The 13,921-nt window shown below is 43.3% G+C and overlaps 1 long non-coding RNA gene and 1 other non-coding gene across 2 annotated transcripts in view; one reads left to right on the forward strand and one right to left on the reverse strand.

Annotated features, from left to right (window-relative positions):
- LOC125631890 (uncharacterized) overlaps positions 1 to 13,921 on the forward strand; it is a 442,082-nt gene that overhangs the window by 54,256 nt on the left and 373,905 nt on the right. The window lies entirely within an intron of this gene.
- Positions 9,709 to 9,812, reverse strand: LOC125633097 (U6 spliceosomal RNA). Its single transcript, XR_007355485.1, has one exon. It is a non-coding gene; the product is annotated as a U6 spliceosomal RNA (small nuclear RNA).

A 13,921-nucleotide genomic window follows, 5' to 3' on the forward strand; every position in this document is an offset into this window, starting at 1 on the left:
TAATCGAACTCTGGAACAAGATGAAGGAGAAAGCGAAGGGTGGGGATAGGTAACGCAGATAACAGCATGCGATTACATAGGCTACTTAATGCACAACTTGAGCTTGATTAATTTACTGCTGTCCCTGTTTACTGCAGCTGTGAGAAATCTCAATGAGGCATGTTCATGATGTTCTCTTCACAATGTTTTCATTAACATGTTGTGTCTGATGCCTAACAATGAGGATGCTTTAATAACACAATTGCCTGAACATATATGGAGAAAGAACAGTGTGAATAATGTACAGCAAGTATGGAATGTGTTCAGAAGGAAAGCTTTTTACTAGAAAGTGCAATGCTTTTTTCACACCACATAATATTTTTGTTGCTTGTGTGGATATCATGGAGGCAGGCTCGCTGTGTCTCTGAAAGAAACAATTCTGAGAAAAATAGCTGACAGAGTTTGGGTGCTGCAAGTCACTGGCCCTGGCAATCATCACTGAGAGAAACATGCCTTTGTTAATGTTCTAAAAATCAACCCATGATGCTGACTGGAAAAGCCAGATGCCTTCTCACTAGTGCTGGAAGCTGTACAATTGAAAAATAACCAAGTTCAATAATGGAAAAATGATTAGCAATTGGGATCTTCTAGTACATGGGGTGGGAAAGACTCCTGAATTGCTCTCAGACTAAATATCCCGACAAACAGAATTGGAAAGTGGTTAAACAGTACAGCCTTTCTTCTTCCCAATGCTTAGCAAGCCTGTTATTTTTGTCTAAATCCATCTCAGGGTTTCAACAGATCCTACTTCAGCAAATTGGGCTCGGTATTGTATTAGCAAAGGAATGGAACGTAGGGAGGAAAGTGAAATATCTTAAACCCCCCAATTTAGGAAGCCTAGGAATATAAATAAAATTGAATAAAATAGCTGACCAGAGCCCAGCAGAGCTTCTGAAACCACATCATTGCCAAAAGTTGGTGACTTTAAGAACCAGACAGATCTGGTGATCATAGAGAGAAGAGTCAGATCAGGTTGGGCTAAGATCTGGAGGGGAAGATGATGTGGGAGGAAGGAAAGATGCCCAATGTGTTCAGGAAAAAAAATGGAATATGTTTTTGATAAGTAGTTGTTCCCTTCAATGCCGACCTCTCTGGACTGAATCTCCATCTGTTATAGATAGACATCTGCCTATCTATAACTGTCCTCTGAATACTGAAAATTTCTTGTTTCCCCAGGGAACAAAACAGTATATTCTCTGTTTGGTTGTGTGTTTTTTGCAGATGAAATTCTACCCTGTGTAAAACCTCGCTCTGCTGCCTGGAACTCATTGATATTTTTCATATGACTATTTCTTTGACTTCAGTAACCATTTCAGTGGTGTTTCTTTAAACAGGATTAGCTTCCACCCTGTGCTGGGGGGCTCTGACAGCATGTTGCCTTCAGTGGAGTCCACCCTTGGTTCTGCTTAGAGAAAAAGACCCTGAAGCACAACACCACCATCTCTCTGAGTCTCTTGCTGTTGATAACAAAGCTAAAGAATGAATTGTGCCAGTGTGAGAATGTTGCTGTGTGCTCTACCAAGAGTGTGGCAAACAACATATTTTCAGGAAAACAGGACATATGAAATATCTCTTGTTGCCCTGAGAGAAGGCAGCCCAGAAGCCCACTGCAGGTCTAAGAGACTTTCTCTCATAGTCATACTGCTGTAAATTAACTATACTAGTACTGAACTGGAGCAAATCCTAGATGTGGAGAGAATGCTTTTAATCCCTTTATTTGGGGTGGGTCGGGGGAGGGAGCACACGAGGGGGGACATACCTTTGCCCAAACTCCTGTAATAATGCCCAGTTAAAGACCAGTTTAGGAGCAGGTATCACCACTGACATTCCTATAGACCTGAAGTTTAGCTCTCTCCCTGGAATCCATCCCTTGCTAATTTTGAATGGTCTATCATTGCCTTAATATCTGCATCCGCCTCTCGGCTGGGGAGGTTGGGTTGGGCACACGTTTTGCGAAGGCTGGATTCTCCCCAGGCCCACACAGCAGGAGATTTGGCAAAGAGCCGAATCCATTTTGTTGTGAGTTAACTTTGTTTGTTCCCCAAGTTGGATTTAATGGATTCATTTTTAATTTTTAGAGTGTGCATGTGTGTCCCCCCCGGTAGTGAATCTTTCAGATGTTATTTACCTAAGGGGGAGTAGAGGCTTTTGCAGACTTGCTCTTTAAAGGCGAGAGAATTACAGTACTTTCTCCAATGTAAATCAGGCACCATCAATTACAGTGAAAGGTGACCTGCAAGTGTGTTTGGGGGTGGTGGGAGAGGGAAAGTCAGAGGCCTTTAGAAATATGTGCTGAGTGCCCTAAGTATCTAGGGAGGACGAGGGACATTCAACACATTTGTCATGTACCTTACCTTTAGTTTTCTTTTTCAGGTATGAGTCATCCAGACCTGCCACAGATCACTGACTCCAGCTCCATGTGCTATATTAGTACTGGTTATTTTGGGGCCATTCAGCACATAATGCTAAGGCACTTTTAATTTATATATTTTGTAGACAGGTGGCTTTTGCAATTGGTTATGGATGGCTCCTTTCACCTCTCAGGTTCTGGCTTTTAATCCAGCCTAATCATGTGAGTAACTAGAAGTTTGTTACCCTCTGAGGGCTGTGTGAAATGAGTTGTTGGTCTCGGTCCAATTCTTGGTGGACGTGTCTCCATATTACGAAACCACCATCATTAACTGACAACATTGTTGGCAGCATCAGCACAGAAGTCAAGGTGTAGGATTGAACTATTTGCAAACTCATTGAGGTGTTTCTCTCCTCCCTCTCCGCTCCCTTCTTCTGTTAGGGTACTTATTCTGTGGATAAACTTCATTCTCCAGAGTTGTTAATCTGCCATGCCTTTCTGAGCACTAAATTAACACACTCACAAAACTTGCAAATCACCTCTTCTTCTTTGACCCCAGCGAATGGTCAGTTTATGCCTGGGAGCTTTGGGACTGGTAATAGTTCCAGTTTTATTAACATCCGGTAAATGCAGGTGCTATTCTTATAAGTGTTGAGGGTGGGATTTTTGAAAGAGCTCAACACTGGCCTATCTCTGCTCTCATCAAAGCCAATGTCCATTGACTTCAAAAGAAGTAGAGTTAGACCAACACTGACCATGCCCCCCTCTCTTTGTTTTTGATAGCTCATTTAGCTACTTGTCGTGTTACTGTTCTGCACTAATAAGTTCCACAGTTAATTATGTAGTGAATGAACAATGAATTTCCATCCTTTAGTTTTCTGAGTTGCTTTTTAGGTTTGAGGTTCATGTGATGCCCACAATCTGTTCATGCACCTTCCCCCGGCATGAAAATCAAGGTCATTGTACAGGGAGCAAGATTGAGGCCATGGTCCTGATATCCCATGGTTTTTATAGTCTGTGACAAAATAAACTGGAGCAGGTGAATGTGCTCTTGTTCCCTCTTACTTCGCTTTTGTATCCTTAAATTGCCTTATTGAGGTTAGACGTGGTAGCGGATAATGTCAGTCTCCTGTATTTTTAGAAATGTGAAAACTGCCATGGGCATAATAAGGGGCCTTCTTCAGTCTTTGTCCTTTCTTTCTTCTAGCAGTCGACCCTACCACCCCCACCCTCATGCTTCTATCCAAACCCATGCGGCTGCCACTGCTCTTGCACATTCCATCTGACGCTCAGGTTTAAAAAATAAGCTTCCGGTCTCAGAACACTGGCTACTGAGAGAGGCCTGTGCAACCTTAATTCACACTGCCCACTCCATACCTTCTGTGTGTGTGTGTGCGCATTGTCATAGTCTTGAATTACATGGTCACATCCTATTTTTTCCACAGGACCCCTGTGATGATTTGAGGGATCTCTGTAAACTGTATGAATTCTAGTTGATAATATGAAGTTGTATCATGAAATGTCTGCATCATGGAAAGCTTCTGTATGTGTATGTACCATGAGCTGGCAGGGTTCTATCATGTCTCCCCCAGACCACCAGAGACAATGGGAAATACTTACAGTGCTTTGAATGGACAGTAGAGACGCTAAAGGAGTTTGCTCAAGATTGAAAAAGCTACTTCCTCCCCCGTCTGAAGAGACGGGGGATGAGGAGAGCAGCAGAAATTTACCATACATAGAACAAAAGAGTCAAGGCATTGCGGGAGGGGGCGTATATAAGCAGGCTCAATCACACAGAAGAACTTGGGGCATGACACAGGAAGTCTTGGCAAGATGGAGACAACCAGCCATGATGAGCGAGAAGCACTCCAGCATGTTGATGTCTGATGAGGCAGGGTCCCCTGCCTCTCTATCTGAGTCTAGACAGTCCCAGGCCTTCCAAGGAAAGGGTGGGATTCTGCATTTAGAATGTTTTTTTTGTTTGTTCTCTAAATGATCTGTACTGTCTTCTTTTTGTGTTAAGAGCAATAATGTGGTAGAGTTCTGTGCAAAGTGTCCGTGTTACATGCTTTACAAGTACCATCTGACCCAAAAGGCTCACATCTTTGGTGGGATTCTGGGAGAGATTGTATTGTGAGCTACAGCCCTGAGCCCAGGGTCTAGGTCTGCTCCCTGAGATTGTTCCTAGAGACCCCAAGACAGAAGCAGTGCATAGACTCCATTCAGGGTCTGGGAGGCTTAAAACACCTAGGGATCCAGAAGCTGGAATTCCCTTACAGGAATCTGGTGGTCAGCTGGTTGGGGAGCCCAACTGGATTTCTGACACCTCTGCCTCTTGCAGCACACGGGTCCTGCTCTGGGGATGAATACAGGTTGTATAGTGCAGAAGGCAGTTGTATGTAGCACCCCTGTCTCATTTGTTGACTGAGTCCCTGTCAAGGCTGATTCCCCACCCTGGCACTTCGAGTGCAGAAGGTGGTGGCCCACAAGGACTCTAAAAATTAATACTAGTCACTCCAGGCTTGTATTAAACTCCCAAGGTTACAGCTTTTCTCTGACCTTGGATTGGTAGATGCTGCCACCACCCTTTGAGAGCCCAGGAAGGCACACTTGGGAATTCCTTCCTTTGGGGTACCCTCAAGCCCTTTCACTGCCCCCTCCCCCTTTGGGGAAGAGCTGAGAAAGGAAAAGAAAAAAAAGAAATCAGTTGTTGCCATCAGCTAAGTAAAAAAAAAAAAGTGTACAACCTCTTAAGAGACAGAAATCCAATCCTGTTCTTAAAAAAGGTACAATTTATTAAAAAAAAAAGAAAATACATCTGGAAACTCAGGCTATTGCTAGATTTTAAAAGAGTAACTACAAGGATTAAGCACCAAGAATAGCTCTCTTGAGGTCCCGCTTAAAGGTTACAAGCAAAACAAAAGCACCTGGGGTTAGCACAGAGGAGTCCACAAGCCATAAAGAAATAAACCTAATCGCGTCTTCCTAGCCATTTCCTGATCTATATCTGGGGTTTCAAATAAGTAGTTTCTAGGTATGATATTGAGGATTTTTCATACCTGGCCCCAAGCTTCTTACAGCATAGCTCTGCTCCGTCCACCTCTCTAGCCGGTAGAACCCCCACAGACGGACAAAGGGGGAGTTTTTTCTCAATTTTAAAAAGTTCTAGCCTTCCCATTGGCTCTTTTGGCCAGATGCCCACTCCCTTCCTTTTATCTATGCATAGCAGTGAGACTTTTTAGCCCTTTATAGGTAAAGCAAGTAGAGAACAGCTACTAAGAGGGATTTTATAGCTAACTGGCTGGCTGGGTGTCCATAAAAGGGAGCTCCCCCCACTTAATTTATCATAGTCCCCTTCTCAATTCCTTATCTGATGTCTCCCTTCCCCCCATTCACCCCTTTATCTGATCTGTGCCTGCACCTCCATCCCCCTGCTTCCAATCACACCCCCGCTCACTTTCCATATCCCCACCCCCACTGGCTCCAATCTCCTTCTCTGGGATCCTTATCAGTGCTCCCTTCCACTTCCTTGTCCCAATCATAGATCAGCCAGTCCCAGTTTAGCTCATGTACCATCTTCCCATCAAAGCTGTCTCCCTTCTTCTCTGCTCCACTGGTTCTCAACCCTAGTTTCTTTGCCTACCCAGTCCATCTCCTCCTCCCAGCCTCAGCTTCCCTCATCTCCCCACCCCTTCAGCAGGTCCAGCTCTTATCTTCTCTTCATTCAGTTCAGGTAGCTTCCTCCTCACTGCCTGGCATTCAGTGGGAGCACAGGAAAGACTGGTGCCCTGCTCTTAGTTCTGGTGCTTGGACCTGGGTTGGCTCCTAGAGCAGCTAGCTGGGTGCTGCAATTGCAGGGAAAGTCCTGCTCATCCCCCTGCAGTCCCAGGCTGGAGCATGCTCATTGCGGATGAAATCTTCAGGGGATTAAGCTGTGAAGCACTAGCAGTCTGTACTGAGCATGTGCAAACTGCAATTCTTCTGATGCTTAAAACTTGGACAAACTTTGGCAGGTTTTCACTGGGATGGCAAAAGGCACCTCCTGCCAAATTTCAAGTCTCTTCTGCACAGCAGTGTGGCACTAGAGCTTCTCAAAGAAAAGGTCATCAGAATGTAATATGGCCCAAAACAATGTATTTTTCCCTATCCCTGTTTTCCGGAATAGCTGAATTTTTTTGGCTGAAATTTTCCAGAGAAGTTCAGCCTAAGGCAGACACCTGGCATAGAAACTTCAGCCTGAATGGTTAAAGTATGGCGAAGTTATAAAGCAACTGAAAACAGGGGTGTTATGATAGGAAGTGTTAGGCACCCTGTCATAAACGTACAGCTAAGGGTAGCAGAAAATCCCTCCTTTACCTGTAAAGGGTTAAGAAGCTCAGATAACCTAGTTGGCACCTGACCAAAAGGACCAATAAGGGGAGAAGATACTTTCAAATCTGTGGGGGAAGGTTTTTGTTTTGCTTTTCTTTGTGTTTTCTTGGGAGGCAGAGAGGCACCAGGGCAGGGAAATCCATCTCCTCCAAACAATCCTGAAATGAGTCTCTGATATTACATAAAGTGTAAGTAAACAAGGCAAGGCACATTAGGTTATCTTTTGTTTTAGCTTGTGAATTTTCCCTGTGCTAAGAGGGAGGTTTATCCCTGTTTTTTGTAACGTTAAAGTTTTGCCTAGAGGGGAATCCTCTGTGTTTTGAATCTGATTACCCTGTAAAGTTACCGTCCACCCTGATTTTACAGAGGTGCTTCTTTACTTTTTTTTCTTTATAATAAAGTCAGATTCTTAAAAAAACTGAATTGGTTTTTAGTGTCCTAAAAACCCAAGGGTCTGGTCTGTGCTCACCTGGTTTACCTATTTGGTTGGCAGATTATTCTCAAGCCTCCCCAGCAAAGGGGGTGAAGGGATGTGTGTGTGTGTGGGGGGGGATATTTTAGGGAAACAGGAACTCCAAGTGGTCCTTTTCTTGAATCTTTGTCTAACTCACTTGGTGGTGGCAGCAGTACCCATCCAAGGACAAGGAAGGATTTGTGCCTTGGGAAAGTTTTTAACCTAAACTGATAGAAATAAGCTTAGGGGGTCTTTCATGCGGGTCCCCACGTCTGTACCCCAGAGTTCAGAGAGGGGAGGAAACCCTGACACACCCTTAACAATAAGGTGTGCTCCCAGCCTGCGTATAATCACACTATACTTTCAAGTGGTACCTGATTTATAATCTGCCATTTGGTTTATGATCTGTTAGCATTATGATCTATTAAAGTATACTTTTTAATAAATCACATGCTGGTAATTGACACAGATGACCAAAACCAAGACGTTTTTGACCACTTCTGAACCACAGATTTACAGCGAAGCAGGGTTGGCGATCATGTGAGTAATAGAACAGAGTGTACCTATTGATGGATTGTGTTCAGCACCACATTTCAGAGCATACCCTTGGGCTCAGATTTCCAGCATATTTTATTTGCCTTGACCTTTGCTCAGACTTTAGAATGTTGACTAACCACCTCATGCTGACAACGTCATTAAGCATTTTGGAGAGAAATCTATGCAAAGGCTGAGATCATCTGCGGACTTTTTAAAATGTCTTAAATGCTGCAAACTTTTATGGAATATTAACACCGTGACCTTTGCTTCACAGCACTGATAGAGAGGGAAATCTCATTATAGCCACTGCAGTCTAACTTCAGTTTGACTCTATTTTGTTTTTTCTTTCTAAAAACCTGCTGAAAATGTAATTCAGCCCTTAAGGCGAAGGTATTTTATCCTATGGTTTTATGAGGGTTTTTTTTATTGCAGTCTGAGTCATATTTCACAGAATGGTAGACAGCTTTGTAACAGCTTTTGGAGAGAGCCTGGAGTAGAAATACTTGGACCTCCATAGAAACCCACTTCTTTCTAAATGCTGTGGGTAATATGATAACCCAACCCACACAACAAAGCGTAATTACTCACCTGTGCTATCCACAAAACTCCCTCAAACAAAAATTGACAAAAGGTGATATTCTGGCCCTTGGTTTCAGTCATGCAACCCATTTAAATCAATGAGCTTTTATGGCTGTAAGAGCAGTGTTTGGCTCTAGTGTACTATATCAAGGCATCACGTTTGGATACTAACACAGAGCCAGACCTTTAAATGCCCACCTCACAAATCTGGGGTGCTCAGAATTTTTGTTCACCCTGTTATAAAGCAACATCCTAGCTGTTGTTTTGGCTCTGCATTCAGATTCTGTTAGTGAGGTATTCCTATTTTACTGGCCTTCAGGTAAATGCATTGGTTGTCAGTGCAACTACATCCCATGAAATGAAAGAAAATATTTAAATCAGTTATTTAGAAACCATTTAAGGAGCTGTCTTCAAACAGGCCAGTTAATGAATATTAAGAATCTTAAATCCTGCTACTTGTCTGTTTACAAGTGTTTAGCCCCTGTATATTTTCCAGGAATACATGGTATAATCATTTGGTGATTAGCAGGAGAAACTGTTAATAGTTTGTTACAATGGCATTACCATAGACCAGTAAAATCATTACAAATTACTAAATCTAATCCCTTGCCAGTGTGTCAATTAATTTTCCTCTCACCAATCCATGAGGAAATCTTAGAGGTTTTCCTTGAGTTGATTTCTTCTTGGGTTGTCTTTGTTTTTCTTAGCTGTCTGTGACAGTTGGCATACAGAGATGGTCAGGAAGAGCTGAGGAGTGCATGCTGTTTGAGTACAGTAGCTGAGTGGCATGGGTGATCACTTTAGAATTTTTTTACTCTTCTTCTTATTTTCATGAAATTATAGGAAAACACTCCTTCTCCCGGCTTGTTGAGATTCAGGTTGGCTACTGTCATGCTTTCGTCGGCTCATGTCTTCAGGGGTTGATTTTGTTGACATATTCAGCTTTTGATATGTAGTCTGTTTAATGAATGTGCAGCACACTTCTAATTGGCTGTGTCCTGTTGGGGAACATTTCAGATAACTTCTTGTTTTTGAATTTCCCTTTGGATTCTGTCCACTTTGGGAAATGTTCCTTTAGTTTTATTAGCGTTCAACAGGAAATTTAAAAAAAAAAAAAAAAAAAGTCAAAACTCGTTCTTTATAAAAGAGTTTTAACTTTAAAAACAGTCTTTTAAAAAAATCAATAATTCTTAGAGTCTTTAATTACTATTTAAGCTAAAGGAGTTGTTAATACTTCATAACAATTTTTGGAGAGATCATTCTTCTTGTCTTCCTGAGCTGGGAGAGGGAGTTGCTGGAGCACTGACAGTAATTAATTAATTCCCCATTAATATAAATAATCTATACTTAAATGGCTTTTTACATTAGTAATCAGCTGTACTAGATGGAATGCTTCACGAATGTGCATGTCATCCTCGTGCAGGGGCCATGCTATTCTTTTCTGTATCATTCCAATTTTAGTATGTGTGCTGCAGATTACATTTCAGGTTGGTACATAAAGCATTTTATCACTTACATAGCAGTGATATTAAGAAACCACATGCTCTTTGCATTTAGTTAAAATACTTTCAAATATGCCTTTCAAAATGGTTTGCCATTTCAACATTTAAAAAATAGTCAATGGTTTTTAACAAAACGTTTCCCTACTACACACATTTTTCTCTAAAATTTTAAGGGCGCAGAATTTTCTTGAAAAGGGGGGCTGGTAGAGGCCATATGCACTAAATTTCTAATCTGCTGGGGGGGGGGTGATCCACCCAGGACCCACTCCCAGCCTGATTCTTCCTGCTCCTGACCTGCCTCTTCCCTCCCCAACCCTTCCCCCTCGCGCGATGCACCTTCGCTCCTGCCCCCTTCCCCGCAGTGCCTCCTGATGCCGCAAAACAGCTGATCCGTGGCAGGCGGTAGGTACTGGGAAGGAGGCGGAGGGCCCGACAGTGGCAGGAGGCTCTGGGGGGAGGGGGAGGTTCTGGTAGGGGGGGCTGCCGGTGGGTGCTCAGCACCCACCATTTTTTTCCCATGAGTGCTCCAGCCCCAGAGGGCCCGACAGCGGGAGGCTCTCCAGCCCCAGAGCACCCATGGAGTTCGCGCCTATGGCGCCTATGGTAGAGGCCCTTTTTACAACCTAGATTTATTGTTCTGATAACAAATCCCCACATTCCTTTTTGGGGTATCTGTATAAAGAACATCTTTACATTCTTTTTCAGGACCAGGTCTTCCCTAAACACTTATCTTTACAAATTTTCTGTTCTTGAGATAAGGAATTATATGTATTCCAAACTTATCATTTATACAAGAGGGAGGTATCCTGGTCTAGATAGACAGGGCCGTCCTTAGGCATATGTGGCTGTGTAGGGCACCAGAAAATTTGGGGCACCCATCCTGGCTCTTCCTATCCCTGTTCTGACCCTTCCTGTAGGCTCCCACAGCTAGCTGCTGCAGTCTGGTGACTCTTACTCCAGAGGGGATCTAGTAACTTTAAAAGTGAAAAAGCTTCCAGCCTGCCAGACCTATTAGCACAACATTGAAACTGTTAAAGTGCCATTCAAGTGGTAATGAAGCCATTTGCCAACCCCCAGGTATATGAAGTGAGCTGTAGCTCACGAAAGCTCATGCTCAAATAAATTGGTTAGTCTCTAAGGTGCCACAAGTACTCCTTTTCTTTTTGCGAATACAGACTAACACGGCTGTTATTCTGAAACCACGTATATACTGTTAGTTTCTGAATTTACTGACAAAAGCAGTTGTGCATTATATAATATTTTCTCAGAACACGTTAGTCTACAGGACATTAGTTTAAAATTTGCTTTAAAAATATTTCATTAGTTTGTTGCTGGAGATTAAAAAATCACATCTCTAAAAAATCCTTGCATAGATTTTTAGATGCACAATTTGAGTATTCATCTTTAGCCTCAAATGCTTGGATCTTCAGACATATTGTTTTTTAAATAAATCCTTCAAAAGACCACCCTTATCTAAAATACACATTTTAATTTTAAATACTATAATACAAAAATCTTGCTTCCAGTCTTCCTGTCCTTTCTGTTCTCTTCTCCCTTCACATCCCTGTTGAAGAGAGTCCTTAAAGGGACAACACCCCTTTCCTTCCAGATAGCTGGACAAATGAGTTTCCCTTTCTTTACTTCTGACTATCTGATGAACTAGTTTTAAGAGAACCCTCCAGCAAAATCAGTACCTTAGTCAGATATGAAATCCTTTGTTATGCCTAAAATCTTTGGAAACACATTTTTTAAAGTTGGTGAAATTTCATAAACATGTCTATTGTTATGGAGATCAGACAGTAAATTAGCGTTCCCTTTTTCTAAAAGCAATGAACATTGTTATGAACACACTAAACCTCTGTGACTGATTAATTTAAAATAATGTCTTTGTTTCAGTGAGTTAAATATGTAGTAATCTGGAATAATTACTTGATGGCTTAAGAGTACATTTAAAATATAAAATCAACTTAGAAATACCGATTAAGAAAATGTAAAACAGAAAAGAGCTGCATCGTGTATTCCATAATACTTAATGTTGTATTCAGCAGGACAGCTGACTTGCTTTTACTGCAAAGTTTTTGAAAATAAATCTCTGACAAACTTCAGGGTATGTCAAAAAACCTGTGACTGACTTTTTTTATTCCCAAGTTTAGTGCTTTTAATTAGGTACCTTCTGCATGTCCAGTCTTCACCATCTGGCATGCAGTGGAAAACATGTTCCATTTTCTTTAGAAAGAAATTGCAGAAATGTGTTTTTTTTCAAATGTCATTTGCTTCATTTGGGTTCAGGGATTTGGCTGGAAGGGGGTGAGCAGGGAATGGAGGGAAGAGAGGAGGGAGACAGTGGGAAGAGGGCAGGGCCGGGGCAGAGTAGGGGCGAGGCCTGGGGCAGAGCAGGGGTGGAGTATGGGCACGGCCACAGGCAGAAGAGGTGGGCTGGGAAGCTAACCTCCCCAAGTGGCAGCTTCATCCACTGCCCATGACAGCAGGTAAGAGCGGGTCAGCTCCCGCATGCCCAGTGCGCGCTGCAGCCTCCTTAGGCAGGGGCCGTATTCACAGAGCCGAATGTGCCAGCACCGCACATTCAGCATGAGGGAGAGGATACAGGGGTCTCTCTGGGAAACTGTGACTCTCCGCCACCATGAGGTGGGCTGGGGAGCTCGGTATCCTTTGCTGCCTCGTCCCTCCCCTCCTGGGCTGCAAGCCCGGACTGCCGTCGGGCATGGGGCACCAGTTTAATAATACTGCATAGAATCATAGAATATCAGGGTTGGAAGGGACCTCAGGAGGTCATCTAGTCCAACCCCCTGCTCAAAGCAGGACCGATCCCCAATTAAATCATCCCAGCCAGAGCTTTGTCAAGCCTGGCCTTAAAAACTTCTAAGGAAGGAGATTCCACCACCTCCCTAGGTAACGCATTCCAGTGTTTCACCACCCTCCTAGTGAAAATTTTTTTCCTGATATCCAACCTAAATCTCCCCCACTGCAACTTGAGACCATTACTCCTTGTTCTGTCACCTGCTACCACTGAGAACAGTCTAGAGCCATCCTCTTTGGAACCCCCTTTCAGGTAGTTGAAAGCAGCTATCAAATCCCCCCTCATTCTTCTATTCTGTAGACTAAACATCCCCAGTTGCCTCAGCCTCTCCTCATAAGTCATGTGTTCCAGTCCCCTAATCATTTTTGTTGCCCTCCGCTGGAATCTTTCCAATTTTTCCACATCCTTCTTGTAGTGTTGGGCCCAAAACTGGACATAGTACTCCAGATGAGGCCTCACCAGTGTCGAATAGGGGGGAATGATCACTTCCCTTGATCTGCTGGCAATGCCCCTACTTATGCATCCCAAAATGCCATTGGCCTTCTTGGCAACAAGGGCACGCTGTTGACTCATATCCAGCTTCTCGTCCACTGTAACCCCTAGGTCCTCTTGTGCAGAACTGCTGCTTAGCCATTCGGTCCCTAGTCTGTAGCAGTGCATGGGATTCTTCCGTCCTAAGTGCAGGACTCTGCACTTGTCCTTGTTGAACCTCATCAGATTTCTTTTGGCCCAATCCTCCAATTTGTCTAGGTCCCTCTGTATCCTATCCCTACCCTCCAGCGTATCTACGTCTCCTCCCAGTTTAGTGTCATCTGCAAACTTGCTGAGGGTGCAATCCACACCATCCTCCAGATCATTTATGAAGATATTGAACAAAACCAGCTCCAGGACTGACCCTTGGGGCACTCCACTTGATACCGGCTGCCAACTAGACATGGAGCCATTGATCACTACCCATTGAGCCTGACAATCTAGCCAGCTTTCTATCCACCTTATAGTCCATTCATCCAGCCCATACTTCTTTAACTTGCTGGCAAGAATACTGTGGGAGACCGTGTCAAAAGCTTTGCTAAAGTCAAGGAACAACACGTCCACTGCTTTCCCTTCATCCACAGAGCCAGTTATCTCATCATAGAAGGCAATTAGATTAGTCAGGCATGACTTGCCCTTGGTGAATCCATGCTGACTGTTCCTGATCACTTTCCTCTCCTCTAAGTGCCCCATCAGTCCTAAGGATGGCCCTGTAGATAGGACACTCTTTTGGTTTGTTT

This window comes from Caretta caretta, chromosome 2, assembly GCF_965140235.1.
Source record: "Caretta caretta isolate rCarCar2 chromosome 2, rCarCar1.hap1, whole genome shotgun sequence".
Classification (NCBI taxonomy): Eukaryota; Metazoa; Chordata; order Testudines; family Cheloniidae; genus Caretta; species Caretta caretta.